The 18,020-nt window shown below is 47.7% G+C and overlaps 2 protein-coding genes across 2 annotated transcripts in view; both read left to right on the plus strand.

The window, feature by feature from the left end:
• The first annotated feature begins 4,921 nt into the window (after positions 1 to 4,921).
• The window catches only part of LOC134394365 (retinol dehydrogenase 16-like), a 118,376-nt gene continuing 105,277 nt past the window's right edge, over positions 4,922 to 18,020 (plus strand). Inside the window, exon 1 of the mRNA XM_063119758.1 lies at positions 4,922 to 4,984. The gene's annotated coding sequence lies outside the window, so the exon portion shown is untranslated. The remainder of the gene's footprint in view (positions 4,985 to 18,020) is intronic.
• The window catches only part of LOC134394364 (retinol dehydrogenase 7-like), a 260,477-nt gene continuing 247,380 nt past the window's right edge, over positions 4,924 to 18,020 (plus strand). Inside the window, exon 1 of the mRNA XM_063119756.1 lies at positions 4,924 to 4,984. The gene's annotated coding sequence lies outside the window, so the exon portion shown is untranslated. The remainder of the gene's footprint in view (positions 4,985 to 18,020) is intronic.

Genomic DNA, 18,020 nt, shown 5'->3' on the forward strand with positions numbered 1-18,020 from the left:
TCCCTCCCCCCCCCCATTCAAAAAGATGGAAATGCCTCATCTAAGGCTTAGTGATTGACAGAAAGAGCTTTAAGCTAAAATATGCTGGTGTTTTGGCCCCACCCCTTTTTGGCTTCAGCTCCACCTTCCACTGGAATGTGGCCCTCAAGAGCTCATTCAACTGGAGTTCAGCCTTTGGCTAACAGAGGTTCAACACCCTTGCTATAGATAGTTGCACCTGTTGAATTTCTGCCAGTCACACAGCTGTTAAAGGCACAAGACCCATGTTGGGATACAAGCTGGCAGTCCTGCGACTCATCTTTTTGCTGGCTTGGTGCAGAAATAGAACTCAGTTTAACCACCCAAATCATTCCCGCCCACTCAATCCATAAAAAAGCTTAATTAACCGGCAATTAAAGCAACCCAGTGTGCGAAGGATCATCTGGGAAAATAAACAAACAAACAAGGAAGGAAGGAAGTCTGAGTCCTTACCCATTCAGAAAAACAATGGGCTTCAGAACAATGGCCCAACCTCATTACAGTGTTATGCCAGAAGCCATCACTCAACTGGATATCCCTGGAGGAACTGAAACAGAGAATGTGTATTCCTTTGGGACAGGCACTTCCCATTGCAAAAAAAGAAGAAGATCCCATTAAAAGTGTCTGGCAGTCAGGTCCATTTGCATGAGGTCCATCTAATTGGTCCTGTGTGGGTTTGAGGCAAGGGAGTGATGGAGATGGCTGTCAGCATCCTTATTTGTAAACCGCCCAGAGAGCTTCAGCTATTGGGCGGTATAGAACTGCAATAAATAAATAAATAGTCCCTGGAAAGAGGCTGGTAGCATTCAGTCTGTACTTGTGGGAGTGGAGAATAGAGAGACTGAGAATTCTCTCTCCGAAATAGAGATCTCAACTTGGCCTCAAACTGGGTCTGCCCTCAATGTTGATGTTGATGTTGTTGTTGTTTTCATTTTCCCCAGGTGTCTGGAAAGCTTCAGAGGTGTTCTCTACTATGCAAGTTTATAGGGTGGCTGTAAGTCCTCTTCTACACAAAGTGCTCTATTTGAAGGGCTGTCAGAGAACCACCCTCTATTGGAGGGGATCCCCTTTTTGAAGGGCTGTCCCATCTGTCCAGATCCAGTTTAAAGTTAAGAATGTGGTGCCCATCACCACTTAACACCTGGGCAGCCGGCTGAACGGTATCAAATCCTGACTTTCTAATACTGAGGCTCAAGTTCAGTAAAGCTTTCGGTAATTGGCTTTCAGCCATTATAATCCCAATTACAGCCAGCAGAAAACAGATTACAGTGTAGTTCGTTACCAGGACCAGTTTCTGGGTTTCCCAACAAAAGACCCAAACAGATTTGGGTCCAGCATACGGAAAAATTCCAAATGAGTTTATAGTTCCATCAAAGAAGGAAGATGAAGAAGGTTAGAAAGGTGTTGCTCCCAGCAAACTCTACCGACTGTTACTCTCATTTAAGTACAGGGGAGTGGGTGCTAAAGGTGACTGGCCCATTCAATCCTGGCAGAGAAACCTAGCTCACAACAGGATGTTGGGCCTCACCACTGGACGCCTGCATTTTGCCCTCTTTCGCTGATGACACATTTTAGGACATCCATGCACAGTCTCTCTCTGCTGCCCCGTTCGCATGGAAGATGCCCCTCCTAACTGCTACCCTACAGTTATGAGGATCAGGGCAGGGATGGTGGTGGGGCAGAATCATAAGAGCAAAAGAAGAGCCCTGCTGGATCAGACCAAGGGTTCATCTAGTCCAGCACTCTGCTCACACAGTGGCCAACCAGCCATCGGCCAGGGGCCAACAAAGCAGGACATGGTGCAACAGCACCCTCTCACACATGTTACCCAGCAACTGGTGTATATAGGCTTACTGCTTCAGATGCTGGATCCACCATTCAGATCATCTGTCTCTCAAGCACCAAAATGTCCTGGCCCATCTCTGTGCCCATACCGCTTTTTGTGTGTGGAACAGAGGCACCAAGGCAGAATCCAACAGCTGAAGAGGTCCGTGGCGTAGAGGGAGACACAACAATAGGGAAAGCTTTACCTCTTGTGCACGTCCTGTTGCACAACTGTGAAAAAGCGCAGGATGTCTGCCCATCACTCGGAAGCCATGTTGCCCCCAGAGAGATGCAATCCTTCCCACATCGCCTGCCATTACCTGTCTTTATTAGCACCAAATGTAGCACTGATTTCTAAGCAGAGAAGGGCTTGGGGAGCATGGATGGAAAAGGCCCTCGGGCTCCCACCCACCCTCTCTGCCACTCATTAAGTTGTGACTTTGCTAAGAAATTTGCCAACTAATTATGCCCGTTGGTGATGATGTTCCTCCACTTACACAGGCACACACACAGACACAAGCATATCCTTGGCGCTCTCTTCCACCCACACAACAGGACATTTTGGTGCTTGAAAGACAGATGGCCTAAATGCTACCTCCAGGCTTTGCTTCTTTTGGAATGTGTTACTTCGGGATGTCACAAGTGGCCCCTGGTAGCCCAAACAAAGAAAACAATAGGCCTTACCTAAGCCTCTGCACCTCCTGTGGGGGGCTGGGGCTATCCCCTTGCATCTTCTGACAATAGCACATTTGGAATGCAAGCCTATGCATGTTTAGACAGAAAAAAACATGCAGGAGGGATTTGGCATTGCCACCATGGGATCATAATGATTTGAAGCAAGGTGTAGATCTGGCCCACCTCTCTCCTTCCCCTGCCACTCTCATCTTCAGTGTGGATTATTTGAGTTCGTTGAGCAGTGGTGCAGAAAAGCCAAAGGCCTCCACCCAGTTCAAGTTAGTTGTGAGTTACATCCCATTAAAACAAGGGTGCAGAGGCTCAGGACCTCTGAGAGTCCCATGGAAAGCAATGGGCTTGAGATCATTTGTGCGCTTATGTGTGACTATGGCCACAGCTAGACCTAAGGTTTATCCTGGGATCATCCAGGGTTCGCCCCTGCCTGAGCACTGGATCCCCTGTGTGTCACCTAGATGAACAGGTTTGACCCCTGGACGATCCAGGGATAAACTTTAGGTCTAGCTATGGCCTAAGCCACAGTGAACAAAGTAGAACTTACCTCTGAGTAAACATGCATAGGATTGAACTATTAGCCACACAGATACCCTCAGCTGGATCAGAGTCGAAATGTGTTTTCTAGGCAAACCAGAAAAGATGGAAAGATCCAAAATCTACCCTGGAGGCAAAAGCTTTTTAAAGGTCTCACCCAGTAGATTTTGGATCCCGCCCACTCACCCACCCACCCCACACGCACAGACTAGGACACCTATCTATGCTTATTTTTCTATGCCAGACTGGGGAGGTGGCGTAATGTTTGAATTCACATCCTCCCACCCTGGAAAAGAGTGTAAAGAGACAGAGCATTTGTCTCCGAATTACATCTTCTCTGGCATTTTGGATGCAGATGAAATTGAAAACGGGTATTAAAAAGAAGTATTTTATCACTGTCATTGATGGCTTCATCAGGCTGCTGGAAGAAGCAAGACGCTGATTGAAACCCGATTTGCCACATTCATCCTACAGGAGAATGTCATCCAGCTATTAAGTTAACCTGAGTCATGTTCAGCTTGGGGGACTTCTCTGCTGCTGTCTTTCCCCCTGCAGCCATTTATAATTCCCATTAGCTAAATATGTATCATTAGGCCTGCTAGGGAGATGGCAGAAGAGCCCGTACCTTGCAGGGGTCCTTAGGGAGACAGTATATCTCTATGCCCTCTGATGCCAGGCCCGGGACACCTTGTATTACCTGACCTGATCTTTCCCTTTTTGCCTATTGCAGTTTGGCAACAGTGCCTGCCTGCCATTTATATGGTGGAGAGTAAGCAGGCTGAAATTGGGGTGTGCCTGGGGATGGGGTAATCAAAGTGCTCCCTGTCCTAATCAGTGCAAGGGTCAGGTTGTGTGTCAGCTCTGCCACACAGAATTCAGTGAAAGCCAATGAGCCAGTCCATAGGTACAGAACCACGCCATCTTCCTATGCATAGCCCTGCCTTGGATTCCATTTCTTGGACATTCTAATCTAGACAGATCCAGGAACGGAGTTTTGCAAAGCAACTTGAAAAATCAGGGCACGGCTGGGCACCTGCTGAGGCCCACGCCACTAGAGGGGCGGTGGCACAGTTAATCTCTAGCTCCCCTTCGTTACTGTTGCTGCTGCTCTTCCTTGCTATCACTGCCATTTCGCTTAACCTGAGTAAGGAGATGCAGCAGGACTGCCTTGCCTTCTCCCTCGTTGGTGATTGCACAGCCCTTGCACAAAGAAAGAGGGCAAATGGATGAGCCGTGGGAACAGAAATGAATGCAGAGGTGGTAGGCAAATGCTGGTAGGACATCTTGCCCATGAGCTGTCCAAGCCCGGAAACTGGTACTGAGCAAAATGCTTGTTATTATAATCAGTAGGACAGAGGAGGGGCCTGTATAGAGTAGTGGCAGCAAGGTGTTGCAGGAGACCTGTATGCCATGCAGCCTATTCTGTGCCACCCCCAAATTAACCTACTGCCTTCAGGTAAAGTGGAGGATCCTGACCCATCGTCAATGTCATTGGCGTGCGGGCAACGGGTTCAAAGGGTTCAGTTGAACACCCTAATCCGCTGCCGCTGCCATGTTGCAGTAGCAGGGCCAGTGCTAGCTGTAGGAAAGAGTGACAAATTCAGCTGCTCCCCACCCCGCTCCTCCTCTGGAAGGCTTTTTTCATCGGTGCAGCTGCTGCCTCTCCCCACCCTGCTCTCTCGCTCTTTCACTCACTCACTCACTTACTCAGCTGCTCTCTGCTCCCAGCTGCTCTGCCTGACCTCTCGCGACAGTTGCTGGACAAGGTGGGAGCAGCAGCCACGCTGGGGCCAGGAAGCAGCACGTGGTGGAGCTGAGGAGGGGACTGTTTCTGTAAGGAGTAAGATTGCCCGGAGCCGCGGATTGGGACCCTCCCCCCTTCGGAGCTGCTGCCCTCCTCTCGTCATCAGCCCTGCAGGTACTGTAACGTTTGGGAGAGAGAGAGAGAGAAGCTGTATGTTTACGTGCCTTCTCTCCTCATTGCTGCCCCACCGCCCACCCCAGTCTGGACTCCAGCAAGAGAAAAGAAAGGGGGAAGGGGGAGAACTGCAATGCCCCCCAGGACCTCCTGGCCAAGGAGGGTTCATTCAGCAGCACCTTTTTCAGAATGCTTGCTAAAACAATTCCTATCTGCCCTTGCTTATTTTAGGGTGTCCAACCCCCCTTTTTTCAAGCCGTTCTTTTGGTAAACATGGGATGTGTGTATCTTGTGTCACTTTAAAAGAGAGCTGCAGCACAATCCTATGTACGTCTACTCAGAAGTAAGCCCCACTGAGGTCAATCAAACTTACTCTGAAGTAAATGTGCATAGGATGCAGCCTGAAAATGAAGAGAGGATGGAAAAAAGACAGGAGAAAAAGAATTGTAGAAATAGAATAGCAAGGTAACTGTGGGGTATTTAACCATATTTAAAGACAATAAGTACAGTAAAATTAGTGCTCCTCTACTTCAGCCCCAATCAACTAATTACAACAGTGCAGTACAGATTATTTGTTAATTAAAAAAATACAGTTTACTTCAGTTTTCGTTTATTTCGTTTGTTTGATGAATGAAAAAAAGTCCTTTATTACTGTATATTCAATCAATGTTTACCTTAAAAAAAATCCCTGGCCGAACAACCTAATGAAATGTGCTGCGCACGCCTATGGTCAGTGTTGAAGACACATCTCGCAGTACACTTGGCTTTTGTACATGGAATGGGATGAGGCATCATCATCAGACAGCAAAATATCTTGAGCTGCTCTATCTACCCTTATCTGCATATGCCAGCATCCTCAGAGAGAGACTGGATTTGGATGACACAATAGTCAATGGTTGATTAAACAGTCCACAGTAGGCTAAATAATCCACCGTTGACAATTGTGTCATCTGTGGGGCAAAAACCACCCCACGGTTGGTTCTTTCAATGAAATAACCAACTCCAATAATCAAAGCAGTGCAGGGTTGTTTATCTGCACAAGCGTTGATTCGTGTGCCATCTGTCAAGCTCTGTGCATGATTTCACCTGCCTACAGAGCTGTCAGCATCAGTTCTCCCCACCCTCAGCCCCAAAACGAATGGGTGTGCACATTCTGAGGAGGGAGATCCTCCCCGGTCTGGGGATGATCTGCCTCCACAGCATATGCTTCCCCATTCATTTCGCAGCTGAGCATGGGGAAAATGGTCAGCATCAGCGTTGCAGAGGCATATCATCCCCAGAGATGGTGTCCCTCCACGTGGCATCCTGCCCCATTTGTTTTGAGGCCAAGGCCGGAGAGAGCTGACAGCTCTCTCCAGCCTCAGCATCAAAACAAATGTGCAAGGAGCAGGCAACGCAGCATGTATCCCTCCATGGCTGCCACAGCCCAAACCGATGGCTGTGGAGGGATAAAAAAGTGCCTTCAACACTTTTCTACCACCTCTCCTTGTTGCTGCAGCGGCACCCGTGGCATGTGTCCCTCCGCAGCCACCACAGCCCGAACTGGCAAGGAGGAGACCAGCCCCTTCGGTTCTGGCTGTGGCAGCCACAGAGAAACACATTGCGCAGGCATCAATGCAGCAACAAGGAGGCAGGGGAGCTTCTCTTTCCCTCCCCTCCACCCCTTCCCATGGAATGGCAGCACCCCAATATGGTAAGGGGGAACCAGCGCCACCATTCGGTAGGGAGGGCAGAGGGAGGGAGGGGAGAGAGGTATAGCCAACCCTGCCCTTATAGCCCACTCCACGGATGAGTTATTAGCATGATGCCCCAGAGCAACACGCAAATACTCATCCGTGGAATGAACTATAAGGGCAGGGTTGGCTGCTGTGTCATCCGAACATAAGAACATAAGCAGAGCCCTGCTGGATCAAACCAAGGGTCCATTTAGTCCAGCACTCTGTTCACACAGCGGCCAACCAGCCATCGGCTAGGGATGAACAAACAGGACAGCACCCTCCCACCCATGTTCCCCAGCAACTGGTGCACACAGGCTTATTGCCTCGAATACTGGAGATAGCACACAACCATCAAGGCTAGTAGCCATGGATCGCCTTTGCCTCCAGGAGTTTATCCAACCCCCTTTTGAAGCCATCCAGATTGGTGGCCATCATTACATCTTGTGGTAGTGAGTTCATACATACATACGTTTTTATTATGTGGTCACAGACCCAATAGAAACAATACCCACAATCATTAATTTAAAAATCACAGTCATTTGTTCATTATACGAACAGGCTAAAAGAGTTATTTAAAACATACACATATTTAAAATATATAGGCATAGTTAGAACACCTGGTACAAAAGATAAGCAACAGCAGGATGGGATGGAAGTTACAATTAAGATGAAGTCGAATTGCGAGACCTTTGTATGGCGAGGAGGAACTTAGCCACTAACTCTGTTGTTAACTTGTTTGTACCTGCCAGAAAATATTCCAAATACTGTTTGGGTGTCCTTCCAGGGCATTTTCTCATAAGAGCGCCAAGAAATCTATTTCTCTCCTCCCTGTGGAAGCTACATTAAAAAAACACATGGTCTAGCGTTTCAACTGCTTTGTCACCACAGGGACACAAGCGGTCCTCATATGGGATGCCCTGATAATGCCCTTCCAAGATTGCAGAAATAAGGCAGTTAAATCTAGCCCTTGTAAGAGCATGTCGGTACTTGGGGATGGTCAAATAGTCCAGATATCTAGCATAACTGGGAAATTCAAAAATTAGACCAGAGTGTATCAGAGAGCAGGATCTATGTGCCTTTGTCATAGCATATTGAAAATCTATATCCTTAATCCGTTGTTCTCCTATGGATTTTGCCACAGAGTAATTTTGTGTATGTAGAAAATCCATTGATAGACCTAATATGTGCAATTTGACAGTAAAACCTTTAAACCATGAACTGGTAAAAACATCCCTTTGCAAAAGATAAAGATAGCTTTGGGATGAGTTGGCAGATACAACCTTTAGCCAGTATCGAAAGGCAAGGGACCAAGCCCTGCCTTCTACAGATGCTAGGCCAGCCTCCAGGCACAATCCGGCAGATGGCACACACCTCGGCATTCCAAAAAGTGAGTGCAAGAAGTTTGACAGAACACTCTCGGCAGTTGTATTAAATCCCTGGATCCATATTGGGATAGCGTACAACAACTGGACCAGAATTTTAGCCTTCAATACTTGTAGGGCAGCAGGAATAAATTGTCCCCCCTTGATATAAAAATACTGAAGAACTGCCTTACTGATATTCTGGGCAGCTTGAACTGCAGACTGCATATGGGTAGCCCAGGAAAGTGTGGAGGAAAACACAATACCCAGATATCTATACTTCTTAACTTCTCTATGTGCTGTCCCTCTATTAACCACTTGTTTGTTGTTCTAAGCCTGGAAAATACCATAATTTTTGTTTTACTGAAGTTAACTGTGAGTAGATTATCCTTACAGTAAGTCATAAAAACTCGAAGTAAGCGTTTAAGGCCTATTTTGGACAATGCCATTAAAACAGCAGCATCTGCATACAACAATAAAGGGATTTTGGTCTCTGCCAGTTTTGGTGTATGAAAGTCAGATGCTAAGCAGTTCCCCATCAAATCATTTAGATAAAGGTTGAACAATGTAGGGGCTAATATGCAACCCTGGTGGACCCTCTTGTTGGCTAAAATAGGTTTTGTCAGGTTACCCTCCAAACCACACCTTACTCGGAACGTGGTGCGTTGATATAAACATTTAATAAGGTGCAACAATCTTTTGTCTAAGCTAGAATGTTGTAACTTAGTCCATAGTCTTTCTCTTGATATTGTATCAAAGGCAGATTTAAGATCTATAAAAGCAACAAACAGACCATTTCCATAAGAATTCATATATTTTTCTGCCAGATGGTTTAGAACTAAACAATGGTCAAGAGTTGATCTGCCCTTCCTAAAACCGGCTTGTTCTTCCCCCAGGATATTTTCCTCTTCTGTCCATGTAGTGAGCCTCGTATTTAAGTAACTGGCATACAGCTTCCCCACAACTGACAGTAAACAAATAGGCCTATAATTGGATGGATCCTCCCTGTCACCTTTTTTAAATATTGGTATCACAACAGTGTCCAGCCATTCTGGACATTTAATTAAAGTCTTTATTTCAAATGGAGAAACCGGGTCCCATTTAGGTAGGTAATTTAATTCCAGAGAAGAAAGCTTTTCAATTGACTGCTCCCTAGATTCCATAAATTTTTTGGAGAAATGGCTCTCCCAAATGTCAGCTGAAATATTACAGGTAATTGAGCCTGAAGCATCACCCAAGGCACCAGCGACCAGTGTCCAAATTAATTTGGGTTTGTTATTTAATGAGGAATCCGTCAGAGCCTTCCACCCTTGTTGCACTGCTTGCCTCTTCTTTTGAGCTAGCAGTGTCTTATAGTATTTTTTGTCAGATAATATTGATAAGGTGGAACAGCCTGATTTTCCTTTCTGTATTGATTGTATACATCTCTCAAATTTTTTTTGGTCATTCTTTGTCAAACTACTTGTGAGGGCTCTTCTTCAAGGCATTTCTCGGGGCAGGTTGTTTCCGGCTTAGGGCAGATTTCGAAATAGATACCAATGTGGAGTAATTGTTTAAGACAGATGTGATTTCAGTGGCCCCTAAGATTGAGTTTTTCAATTCTTCAGTAGTGAGTTCCATAATTTAACTATGCGCTGTGGTACTTCCTTTTATCAGGGGGGGGATCTACACAACTGCTTTTAAAGCGCTTTAAAGTAGGGGTGTGCACGGACCCCCCGCTCCGCTTCTCTTCCAGATCCGCGATTTGCGGATCGGGCCGCTCCGCCCCGCCCACGCTCCTCCTATGTCTGCTCCGCTCCGCTGCGGAGCTCCGGATCCGGATTGGAGCTCCGTTTTTCCCCTCCATAGGCTTGCATTAAGCTAAAAAAGTATACAACTTTTTTTCTGTTAAAGTTAGAAACTTCAAGTTTGGCACCATGACACCTCATGGATGTATACACACGCACGCCAAGACTCAAGGCAGCCATCATCCCCTGATTTTGGGGGAATTTATGAAAATCGGGCACCCCATTCACACCCTTTTCAATAGCTCCGTCAATTTGCACTTTAGAAACCTCAAACTCGGCACCATGATAGCTTATCCAGGGATACACATGCACGCCAAGGTACAAGCCGACGGCGACGGCGGCAGAGCCTGGTAAGGGACCAAGGGGAAGGGGGGCCTTACCTGCGCCCATCCGCGGTCCGTTGGCTTCTTCAATTGAGCCCACGGTTCAACCAGGAAGTCTGGGCCACAAGCGGCCCAGACTTCCTGGTTGAACCGCGGGCTCAATTGAAGAAGCCAACGGACCACGGACGGGCGCAGGTAAGGGTGAGGAGGGCGGGGGGGTTACCGGGCCCTGGCGCCGCCGCCGCATGGGCGACAGCGACATCAGCAGGGCCCGGTAAACCCCACTTACCTTTCCAGCCGAGCTCCGGATCGTGGCGAAGGATCCGCCTTCACCTCGATCCTCTTCGCCACGCTCCGCTGGCCCCCCAATCCTCTTCGCCTCCGCCTTATGGGCAGGCAAAGCCCCCCGCTCCACTTCTAATTCGCCGGTCCGATTAGAAGCGGAGCACATCCCTACTTTAAAGCACTTTGAAAACATTTTGAAAACTGTATATGCAGTGTGTCCTGGGCCCCAACAGTTGTCAAAACTGTTATAAAGTTATTTAAAGTGCTTTAAAGCAGTAGTGTAGATCCCCCCCTGGATCTCCCAACAATCAGATTCATGGGATGACCCCAGGTTCTAGTATTTTGAGAGAGGGAGAAAAATATCTCCCTGTCCAACATGCCCAAACTATCCTGCCCAGGATGCTTGGGGATACAGAATTTCAAAATACCATCTGCAACACAGGAATAAAGCTACCAAACAACCCAAAAAGAAAAGAAGAAAAAAAACCACTCTGGCCTTTGGGCATGGAAAAACATTGCCAGAAAAGCAAAGGATATGTTCATATTTTTTCTCCTCAACCTGTTAAAACCCTACCTCTGCCCACAAAGTCTCCCCTGCAAATAATTCCACGACATTTTTATCCCATATCTTTCCCCAGCCAGAATGCGGCCATAAATAAACATAGCTTGGACAGTTTGCCAAGGTAACATGTAGGGATAGGTGCCCTTAGAGTACATATCAAGTTGTGTTTTCCATTCAGATTGGTGTACAAACTACACATGGACGGGCTTCTGCTGCCCTCTAGTGGGAAAGAATCAAAACGACTTCTTTTCATGGCTGAACAAGCTCTTCACAGTTCAGCCTTTACCAATAATAATAAGTTTTATTGTCATTATCACCTATAACTGCTTTTTTCCTAATGTCAGAGCACGGCACCTTGCCATCCTGAAAACTTTAAGAATGGGTTTGTGTAGACTTTATGTTCTCAATATAAGTACTTTATTTATCTATTAAAAGCATTTTAATTCTCTTGTCCAAATCTCAAAGGAGCTTACAAAAATGGTATTTGTGTCTTGGGGCGGGGGCATTGTTTAGATTTAAAGGACGTGTCCTTTGTTCACCAGTTCATTTATAAAGTTGATCTTCAGTGCAAATCTGCATTTCTGGCAGCTAGAGCTCATGACCCCATCAAGGCCCTAGTTTCCCATCACAAGATGAGATGGGCCATCAGCACAACTGCTCCTAAGTGTCTCTTTGTCGATGTGGAGCCTGGGCTGCTTCCTGGTTCTCTGCAGAGCTCCCAGCTGTATGACAGCTAGAGCCCCAGTGCCATACAACTCAATGTGGACCATAATCACATGCATGGAGATAAGGGCTGTGAAGAAGGCTTACTTTGCTGCCTCCACTGACCTGGTTCACGTCACAGTAAGCCACCATGAATTAATTCACCCACAGTTTTCCAAGACACACACCAGATGCCATTTGGGCTATGCAAGACAAAGCAGGATCTTGTTGTGTTCTGTGAACCCATGTGTCATGAGTTATTTCAGAGTGAAACAACCCTTGGATAACCCTAGAACAACCCACATTCCCCTGATGGCCACACCCAGAAGCTTCATATATTAAATAGCACCCCAAAGCATGACTATCAGGGGGCTGACATACAGACCTCCAATGTTGTTCTGTGAGATATGCTGTTCTCCTGGATCCATTGGTATCATTGGATGCACAAGTGATCCCCATTGCTAGAAGTGCCAACTACAAGCTTAGGCTGGTACACCAAGTGTGCCCATTCCTGGCCACGGTTAGCCTGGCCACTGTGATCCTTAGATTGGTAACTTCGACATGGGATTACTGTAATGCACTCTATGCAAAGTTGTGTTAGGAACTTTGAGGTATCTGACGATGAGGAGTCTGGGGATGAAGAGCCGCAGGCTGGACCCAGTACCAGTATGGCTGGGCAGCAGCCAGTGGAGGCTCCCTCCAGCTCAACCTTAGAGGAAGAGCAAACAAACATCTTACTGGTGCCATCGTTCAAACAACAAAGAGCAGAGAAGGAGGCGTTACGCAGATCCAAGCGTATTGCTACTAAACGCCAGATAAACAGGGAACCGCTGTGATTCTGGGCTTGGGTATTTAAGTAACAGTGCACAGGCCAGGAACTTGTCAGACTTAATCTGGTTTGCCTGAGAAAGCTCTGGACCTTGAAACCTTGGCCTTGTTGTGTTTCTGCTACACCGGTTGGACTACAGACTTCTTGGACTCTGTGACTCTCTCCTGCCCTTTGGAACTCGGACTGGCTTTGTGGACTTTTGTGACCCTCTCTCCCGGACCCTTTATGACAACTGGATTGATTTATGGACTGGCTTTGACTTTGGCGTAAGCACAGAAAGACTGTTCTGTTTCTTTATGTTTGAACTGTGTGAGAAATACAAATTAAGTGTTATCTCTTCATTGGGTGTGTTTGCTGGTACCTGGTGGTCTTCCCAGTCTGAGCACACAGCCCATGTAGATAAGTTGAAAAGTGGCTGGTTGCGAAGCCGCTTTCAAGGACAGAATTAAGTCTGACTAACGATAATCAGCACTTTTTGTTATTAAGAAAAGTAATAATGGAAAATCTTCTTGAACAGCAGAATCAATTAGTTGCCCAAGTGACCCAACTCACCCAATTAGTAATCACGCTCCAAGCTCAAGTGAATCAGGCAACTACTGCTGCTTCTCAGCCTCTGCTGCTGCCTCCTCTTAGGAATAAATGTTTTGCAGCAATGCCAGAGAGATTTTCAGGAGAAAGGGAAATGCTGGACAGTTTCATTGCAACCTGCAAGCTGCATTTCAAAGTCAGACCTGAGGATTTTGCTACAGATGGGCATAAAGTAGCCTTTATTGTTTCCTTGCTGTCTGGGTCTGCGAGCAAATGGGTTACACCTTATCTCAACCAGGATAGCCCTTTGCTTAGCAATTTAGACGATTTTCTTAAGGAAATGGCGGCCGTCTGGGGAGACCCTGTGAAAGCAGAGATGGCTGAGCACTGCATTAAAGAGTTGCATCAGGGAAAGGGGTCTGTGGCAGAATATGCTACTCACTTTCGTCTCCTTGTGCAAGACCTGACCTGGAATGACAGTGCGCTCCAGTCCCAGTTTCATTATGGCCTCGCTGAGGAGTTTTTGGATGAATTGGCTCGCTCAGCACCACCTACATCGCTTGCTTTGCTCATAGAACAGGCTACCCGGATGGATGCTCAGCTGTCAGCTCATCGTTTGGTGCAGAGAGGAGCAACAGGATGGAAGGCAGAGCCAGTGGTGGAGTCATCATCAGCACCTGTGGTCGTGGTCTCTCCCAGTACTGGAGAGGAGCCCATGCAGCTGGGAGCTGTGCGAGCACGCCTCTCTGTGGCAGAAAAGCAGTGAAGGAGAGCAGCAGGCTTGTGTTTATATTGTGGGCTTGGGGGGCATTTTGCTCGAGTATGCCCTGACAAGGGACAGAAGGGGTCTATGTCAGGAAACGGGACTCCCCAGGCTTAGGAGGGGTCGCTAGCCTGGGAATTTGGGGGGCAGAGGCGGGTTTGCCTCATGCAGAATCCAGAAAAGACCCTCTCTTGGTCTCAGCAACTCTGTCATGGGAGCATGCTCAGGGGTGTTCAGTTGGAGTTATGATTGACTCTGGAGCATCCAGCAATTTTATGGATTGGGTATTTGCTTGTCAACACAACATCTCGCTAGAGCCGCTTGCAGAGCCAAGGCAGGTGGAGACAATTGATGGGCGGCTTTTGAAGTCAGGTCCCATGACTCATCAGACTACTGTGTTGAGGTTGGAGATCCAAGGGCATGTGGAACAACTACGTTTTTATGTGGCAGCAGTTCTGCATTTTGCAGTAGTCTTGGGGATGCCCTGGCTAACTCAGCATGATCCCCATATCTCTTGGGGTCAGCAGGAAGTACTTTTGTACAGGAATATTGTCAGCCGGAGCACGTGCAGGCAGCCATGGCATCATCTCCAATATCTGCGGCTGTAGCTCTCCCGGCTAAGTACACAGACTTTGCAGATGTTTTTGACAAAAAGGAGGTGGATAGGATTCCACCGCATAGACTGTATGATTGTACTATTGACTTGTTACCAGAGGCCTCTATACCAGCGGGGCGCCTTTATTCTCTTTCAGAACCAGAGTTGGCAGTTTTGCGGGAGTTTTTGGAAACCAACCTACAAAAGGGATTTATTCGCCCTTCTAAGTCTCCTGCAGGCACTCTAGTGTTCTTTGTACGCAAGAAGATGGGAGATTTGTGTCTCTGTAATGATTATAGAGGCTTGAACTGCATCACGGTGCGTAACCGCTATCCCTTACCTTTGATTCCGGAACTTTTGGAGCGTCTGCAACATGCGAAGATTTTTACCAAATTAGATCTTCGTGGGGACCTATAATTTGGTGAGAATAAAAGAAGGGGACAAGTGCTGCTTTCCAGACCAGATATGGTCACTACAAATATACTGTTATGTCCTTCAGGTTGTGTAATGCCCCAGCTGTGTTCCAGAATTTTGTCAACGACGTTTTCAGGGACTACCTGGATCGTTTTGTGATTATTTATCTAGATGACTTTTTGATCTATTCCCCTAATCAGGCGATGCATGATGCTCATGTCAAGGCTGTTTTGCAGAGACTTCGTGAGCACAGATTATATGCAAAATTGGACAAATGTGTGTTTGATCTCACAGAAGTGGACTTCTTGGGGTATAGGATCTCTGCTAAGGGGGTGGCAATGGATCACTCCAAGGCTGAGGCAGTTTTGTCCTGGCAGCCTCCTAGGACTCGAAAGGAGGTGCAGCGCTTTCTGGGTTTCGAGAACTTCTACCGTCGCTTTATTCCAGAGTTCGCAACTCTGGCGGAACCAATCATGCAGCTGCTGAGAGGCAAGCTTGTTTTTCAGTGGACGCCAGTGGCGCAGTCTGCTTTTGAGCAGCTGAAGCAGCATTTTACAGCAGCCCCAATTTTGCAGCATCCAGATCCGCATACACCTTTTGTGGTGGAGACTGACGCTTCTGATGTCACCATGGCTGCGGTTCTTTTCCAGACAAGTACAGCAGGCTCTTTTTGGTTGCCTTGTGCTTTTTTTTTCAGGCAGCTTACTCCTCCGGAACAGAACTACACTATGTGGGAGAAGGAACTCTTGGCGGTTAAGGCAGCCTTCGAGGTTTGGTGACATCTGTTGGAGGGGGCGGCTTATCCTGTGGAAGTTCGTACCGATCATTGGAACCTGGAACACCTGCAGATGGCCCGGAAGCTGACTCAGTGGCAGAAGCGTTGGTCTTTTTTTTTTGGGTGCTTCAACTTTCAGTTGAAGTACATTCCTCGTGCTCAAAATCGTCAGGCAGATGCCTTGTCCCGCAAGCCTGAGTATGCAGTGCAGCCAGAGGGGGAGATTCTTTCAACGATTCTGCGACCTGAACATTTTGCTGTGGCTCAGGTGTCCCCGATGTTGCGGGAGCAGATTCGCCAGTTGCAGGGGCAAGACGCTTTTGTGTGGGACAATGTGGCTGACTTTGCACCTGCTTTCTAAAGACTTTTGGTGGCCTAGGATACAAGCGGATGTGGCTCGGTACGTCCAGAGCTGTCTGGTGTGCCACCGGGCAAAAGATACAAGAGGGCGGCCTGCAGGTTTGCTGCATCCGTTGCCTACTCCTGATGGACCATGGCAGGTGATTTCAATGGACTTTATTATGGACTTGCCACTTTCTGCAGAACACACCACTATATTTGTGGTTGTCGATCTTTTCTCTAAGATGGCGCATTTTGTCCTGTGTCCAGGTTTGCCTACCGCTCAGGAGATTGCTCGTTTATTTGTAAATAATGTGTTTCGTTTGCATGGACTGCCTGAGGGGATTGTTTCTGATCGGGGAGCACAGTTTACGGCACATTTTTGGAGGGCTGTGATGCAGGTTTTGGATATCAAGGCACACATGTCTTCAGCCTTTCATTCGCAGATAGATGGGCAAACAGAGTGGACGAATGGCACACTGGAGCAATACCTGTGCTGCTACTCTAATTACCAACAGGACAATTGGGCGGGGTTGCTTCCCTTGGCGGAGTTTGCCTATAATAACTCGGTGCACGCCTCGACACAGCGAACACCTTTCTTTGCAACCGGTGGTTTCCATCCTCGTTGGTTCCCTGCAGTGGTGTCCTCCACCACTGTTCCTGTGGCAGACCAGTGGTTGCAGGAATTACAGGCGGTGCAATCTATTGTGCAGGAGCAGCTGCAGGTTGCCAAGGAAGCCTACAAGGTGGGGGCAGATCAGAAAAGGCAGGAGGGTCTGGCAATCGCAGTTGATCGGGTGTGGTTGTCGACGCAGAATCTTCCACGGCATCGACCTTGCAAGAAGTTGGATGCCCGCTTCATCGGCCCTTTTTTTGTGACGGCACAGGTCAATCCGGTGGCTTTCCAGTTGCAGCTGCCTCGGACTTTCTGTTTTCACCCAGTGTTTCATCGCTCCCTATTGGTCCTGGCAGCAGGGGTGAGGCTGGATGCTGGCTCAAAGGCTCCTCCAGTCCCGGTTTTAGTGGATAGGGAGGAGGAGTATGAGGTTGCACAGGTCCTAGACTCTTGGAGACATCAGGGGCGGTTGCAGTATTTGACAGATTGGCTGAGGTATCCCCGGAGGAGCGCTCCTGGGAGAATGCTGGGGATGTTCATGCTCCTCTCTTGGTGCAGGACTTTCACAATAACTACCCTTCAAAGCCTGGCCCAGCTAGGGTGGTGGGAGGGGATTATGGAGAGGGGAGTAGTGTTAGGAACTATGAGGTATCTGACGATGAGGAGTCTGGGGATGAAGAGCCATAGGCTGGACCCAGTACCAGCATGGCTGGGCAGCAGCCAGCAGAGGCTCCCTCCAGCTCAGCCTTAGAGGAAGAGCAAACAAACATCTTGCCGGTGCCATCGTTCAAACAACAAAGGGCGGAGAAGGAGGCGTTACACAGACCAAGCGTATTGCTACTAAATGCCAGATAAACAGGGAACAGCTGTGATTCTGGGCTTGGGTATTTAAGTAACAGTGTGCAGGCCAGGAACTTGTCAGACTTAATCTGGTTTGCCTGAGAAAGCTCTGGACCTTAAAACCTTGGCCTTGTTGTGTTTCTGCTACACCGGTTGGACTACGGACTTCTTGGACTCTGTGACTGTCTCCTGCCCTTTGGAACTCGGACTGGCTTTTTGGACTTTCGTGACCCTCTTTCGTGTCCCTTTATGACAACCGGATTGTTTTATGGACTGGCATTGACTTTGGCGTAAGCACAGAAAGACTGTTCTGTTTCTTTATGTTTGAACTGTATGAGAAATACAAATTAAGTGTTATCTCTTCATTTGGTGTGTTTTCTGGTACCTGGCGGTCTTCCCAGTCTGGGCACACAGCCCATGTAGATAAGTTGAAAAGTGGCTGGTTGCGAAGCCACTTTGCAGGACAAGCTGCCCTTAGGGATGGTTTAGAAGCTGCAGCTAGTGCTGAATATAGTGGCTAGGATACTGACCAGGGTGCCTTACCTTGCACATATTATGCCTGTGCAAAAGGATTTACACTGGCCGCTAGTCTGCTGCTT

This window comes from Elgaria multicarinata, chromosome 3, assembly GCF_023053635.1.
Source record: "Elgaria multicarinata webbii isolate HBS135686 ecotype San Diego chromosome 3, rElgMul1.1.pri, whole genome shotgun sequence".
Taxonomy (NCBI): Eukaryota; Metazoa; Chordata; class Lepidosauria; order Squamata; family Anguidae; genus Elgaria; species Elgaria multicarinata.